Source organism: Pteropus medius, unplaced genomic scaffold (genome assembly GCF_902729225.1).
Source record: "Pteropus medius unplaced genomic scaffold, Ma_sr-lr_union100, whole genome shotgun sequence".
Classification (NCBI taxonomy): domain Eukaryota; kingdom Metazoa; phylum Chordata; class Mammalia; order Chiroptera; family Pteropodidae; genus Pteropus; species Pteropus medius.
In genome coordinates this window covers 11326075-11331112 of record NW_024350926.1, presented here as the reverse complement: position 1 = coordinate 11331112, position 5038 = coordinate 11326075, and the positions used below count along the sequence as shown (strand labels likewise).

The following is a 5038-nucleotide window of genomic DNA, read 5'->3' as shown; positions in this document are numbered from 1 at the left end:
AATCATTGACATTAGCTCAGTTTTATCAGTGACGGACTTCTCCAGTGCTTAAAACAAAAATCATAAAACTGAACAAAGAGGTGCAAATCTGCCAGGCATCAGGCAAACATATTAATCTCTAATGTAAATATGGAGCAATAAAATTGATAACCGCATCTGTTAAAAAGTTATACTCCCCCAAAATACACTTACTAGATAGATTAAGCACCGGCAAATGAGAGATAAAGAGAAAGAGATGAGAGAGACTAAAAGTCTCTGCAAAACGGTGCCATTTACATAAGTTCGATTCTCCCATCTCTTGAGGCTAAAAAGTAACCAGATGTTTTGCTGAAATCTCAGACAATGCTATACCTTTAAAATGTTCATTTCCACTTGTAGGAACCGAGTGTTCAAAGCTCTTCCAAAAATTTTAATTATAAACAGAATAATTTTCATCACGTTAGTCAAATGACTATTATATTTAATAGGGGTCGAAGTAGGCATCAGTATGTACAGTAATTTAGAACAAAACTAACTGGGTATTCACATATTTATTTTTACTTATAAATATTTATCATTAAGGATATCTTCTTATTATAACTGAATTTATTATAAAAATTAATTCATTAAAGCCTGAATGAAAAAGCAGACTCGTTTATAAATGGCCTAAATGTTTGCAACATTGAAAAACGGCCCCTACTACTTGCAGAGAAAAAATTTGATTCTCCAGGGAAAAAAAATAGTATAGTAGAATGCAAATGCTTATTTGAATATATATGCTATTGGTTTAAAAACAATGAAATCGATTTGTATAATTCACTTAGTTTACAAACTTGTAAATGTTATTCAATTGATGGCTTTTAACTCATTGAGATATTTGATTAGAGTTCTTTTAACAAAGTTTAAATGGTAGAACTTGAAAATAATGGCAGAAAAAAAGTAAGAGAACCACATATTCTAAGAGCTTTGCATCAAATGCAAAAAGGAAGGTTGGTAACTAAAAGAAATATCAGAATCCAATCAGGATGTTTGCTATTGTTTTTATTATTTATAGGACAAAGAACATTCTCGAAGATAGAGAAGAAGAAACAGGGCAACTATGACAATGAAGTAAAAGGTACCGTTGACGGGACGGAGGGTGATTGCCGTGACAGTGAATCTGAGAAGAAGAAAGAAGGAAAGGTTCTAACAGACAGCGGGGAGAGCATCATCTAGCATGGGCATCACGGAGTGAAAGTCAACTTAGGGACTCGGTTTCGACAGTCAACATTGGGAGGGAGGAGAAGAAACAGAAGGTAAATGTCACCTGCGCATTTTCCATTTTCCTGGACCTAGCCAGCTGGGGCTTTTCTGACCTTAAAGATGAAGAAGAGGCAAACGACCTTCCTATTACAGATTCTCCGGCGCAGGCTGACCCAAGTCTGTCCAGGGAAGACCTTGTCACAGGAGCCCAGCATCCCAGCTCTGCCCCGAGGGAAGGCCAAGCACTTAGGATGATGGCTCCTGGCCAACAGCCAATGCTTAAAAATAAAGGGAAAAAAGCGTGTAATTGGAGCTGCAGGATGGAACAAATATTTTGCACTGACAAACACGTTCATAGAGTCTGATGCTATGTATAAAGGAAACATAAGAGACATTCATTTTGCATCTACTCTCTACTCGATTCGAGTGCATTAACTCATTTATAGTCTCAAAAACCTTCGCGAAGTAAATATAATTACTGCCACCTTCTTAATGACAAGCCTAGGACTAATTTTTGTAACTTATCGACATTGACTCATCTAGCGATTTCTAGGACCAGCTCTGAGCCAGGGAGCTTTCAGACGCTCAGGATACAGAATTCAGTAGCTAAGACAGAAGGAACCAGTACCATCTTCCAACCAGGCCTCGTTTTACACCAAAGCCTCGGTTCCTTTCCTATGCCACTTGCTAACTCGAAGCAGCTAACGAAATGCCCTGGTCCCTGGCGCTGAGCGACGGAGAGAATTCTGAGACGAGCCACGGCAGTCACCAGCATGAAACATCTAAACCGCAGACCGAGCGCACTGAGTGTAGAAACCCCAGGGGAAGGGAGGCCCAGGTCCTAAGGAAGCTCAAAATCCTGCTGCTGGGGAAAACATCGACACAAAAGGGGCTTTGGAATTAAAGAAGAAAGGTTGAGTGTTTTAATAAAAAATGCAATAAACGCGACAGACTGATGGCTGACCGATTAAGGAAAACAAAAAGCATAGTCAATACGGGCAGCGGGTATCCAAATTAAACACCGTAGAGAAACGTTCTGCAGTGAGAAATGAGTCGCATTCGGAACGGGAGAGGAAGCACGAGCGTGTAACCTGGGGCGTCTGTTTTGACGCACAAGGGTCTACAGAAGGGAAGGACCTGCGGGACACATTGCTGGCAGCTCCTTTCTAAAAGAATGAAATATGCTACTATTGTCCAATGCTGGACATTTCAACAAAATGTCCATATATTTTTAAATGATCTGATGGGAGTTTGAAATATGACATGTAAATATGGTTACTTTTAGTTGCATTTAAAGGGTAACTTATTGGAGAAATTGGCCTAAAATTACGGTGAAAGGCCAGATCTTGTCTTATGTACATGCAGAAATACACCGCGCAGCTGTAATTCCAAGATTCTGGGGAAACAGGCCGAATCAGAGGGTCGCTGAGGCCAACTTCCAGTCCGTACATCAAGGAAATCTCCATCCTAAAATTCTCTATGTTGTGAAAGAATCCTTTTCAATTCTAATTCTAATGATTGTCCTTGGATTTTCAAAAGATGTCCCATGAAATAAAAGCGAGGCCAAGACCCCTCTCTCAATTGACGAATACATAAAAATGTTATCAAACATCAGGGCTGGGAAAAGAGAGAATCATTGTTTACCATTAATGTCAGATATACGAGTCTGGAATTTTTACCAGGCTATATTATTGGAAAGATTCCTGGGAAAATACAGGTACTTTAATGAAGCATTATTCTTTCATTCGGGGGAAAATAAAATTATAACCCTACATGGCACATCTCTTACTCCAGTTAAAATAGGATGGCCATCGGTATTTCATTTTAGGGGACTAGAAATTGACAGATTGGAGGGTAAGATGAGAAATTCATTTGACTCTGATGGTGTAACGAGCTAGAGCACCGTGTTAAAGACACACCAAGAGCAGGACCGGTTGGAGTTGGTTCCTCCTCTGACTTGTCAACAGATATAAAAATCATATCTGCTCTGCAATCTGTTATCTCAGGTACATCTAGTTAAAAAAAAGGAGGCCACTAACGATGACACCATTAAATCGTGATGTCTTCTTCCGTTATCCCATTAATTTTCCTTAACTTTATAGGTGTGTGATTTAGTTATCCTTAAATTTATAATTTTAATTAATATGAAAGACTTTTTAAAATGCAAAAATTATACTTGTCAATTTTGTCAAGGTTGCCAGTTTTTTTCCTTTAGAGAAACACAAAGAAGAAAGTTATTTAAAATAGAGAACAGAACTTAAATAGGTAGCCAACACCTACCTACATATACCAATATCTAGACCTATGTGTATTTTATATGATGAATTGATATTCATGCTAGCTTCTCCTTGTTCTAATGCAGTCCGTGTTCCTTCCCCTCGGTTCATTCAAACGTCCAGAGTTTTACTGTTTTGTAGAAAAGATCTCTTGACATTGTGCCTTTGACTGAATGATATGCAGAGCACACACCCACACAAACCCCCCCACATGCAAATGGATGTCAAAGAACATGACATTATAAAATCAAAGATTAATGTGCTTTTGATCATTTCAAAATTTCAAACTCCCTGGATTTTGCTGTGTTTCTGACAGTTTTACCCTGTGCACTGCAGCCTGTTCTTTTTTTTCAGTGATGGAAAATTTCAAACATGCACAAATGTGAGAAAGTAGTATAATGAACACATATTTCATCCACTACTTATCTTAACGATTACTAACATTTACCAATCTCAGCATGTCTTTTAAAGTTATATGCCCTTATATAAGAAAATAAACTCTGAACTACAAAGTAATACATTTACTATTATATTTTCCATTATACATTATAATTTAGGTTTAAACTGGATCCCATAAACCCAAGAGTTTAATATGTTAATATGTTTCCTTTTTATCAAGTCCTTGGGTTTATGAAATCCAGTTTAAACATAAATTTCACATATATATAAATTTTATGTATAAATATTTATGTTATATGTATAAATCATACATATATAATATATATATTTATATAATACTACATATATTTTTTTATATCCTCTACCCTCTTTCTAAACACTTAGTCTACGGCCACGCCACCCTGAACAAGCCCGATCCCATCTGATCTCGGAAGCTAAGCAGAGTCGGGCCTGGTTAGTACTTGGATGGGAGACCACCTAGAAAGACCAGGTGCTGTAGGTGTAAAAAATAAAAACAAATAAGGGATCGTAAGCCGACAAGTTCCTTGCAATCTTGAGGTCAACTGAGGTTGCCTCACCTAAAAAAAAAAAAAAAAAAAAAGGAAAGAAAAAATGAAACACTTAGTGGACACTGGTTTCAACTGTCAAACATCACACTGAATCTCTAGTCCTGGCTGTGCCACGACAGACCAGCGACACCCACGCCAGTCACTTCTGTTTTACACTTTCTGGCATCGGTTCCCTACATTTCGGGGTTGAGAGTTTAAAATCTCTCCCCGTTCTAAGATCTCGTGATTTCAGGAGAATACACTTCAGCTGTATGCATACCAAAATCATCATCATCATTTGAGATCTTGCTCCAATTTCAATGATTTTCCCACAAAGTTTTGATTTTTGTTTTGTTAAAAATACAAATTTAAATTGTTGAAATGGGCTTTGTTTTTCCCTATCAGTTGTATCAACACACACAACACGCATCTTTGCAGGGGCACACGCGTTGGCATGCGTACAGAGAATACGTTTCCATGTCAATACACGTAATTCTATCAGACTCAATTTAATAGCTGTGACTCATTATTACAGACAGTGCCGTTACAAATAATTCTATACAGTATACTGAATGGTTGAGAGCCTGAACGCTA

General features: G+C 37.7%; 1 pseudogene; it reads left to right on the top strand.

The window, feature by feature from the left end:
- The first annotated feature begins 4279 nt into the window (after nt 1-4279).
- LOC120585639 (uncharacterized) lies at nt 4280-4398 on the top strand (annotated as a pseudogene).
- The last annotated feature ends 640 nt before the right edge of the window (nt 4399-5038 follow it).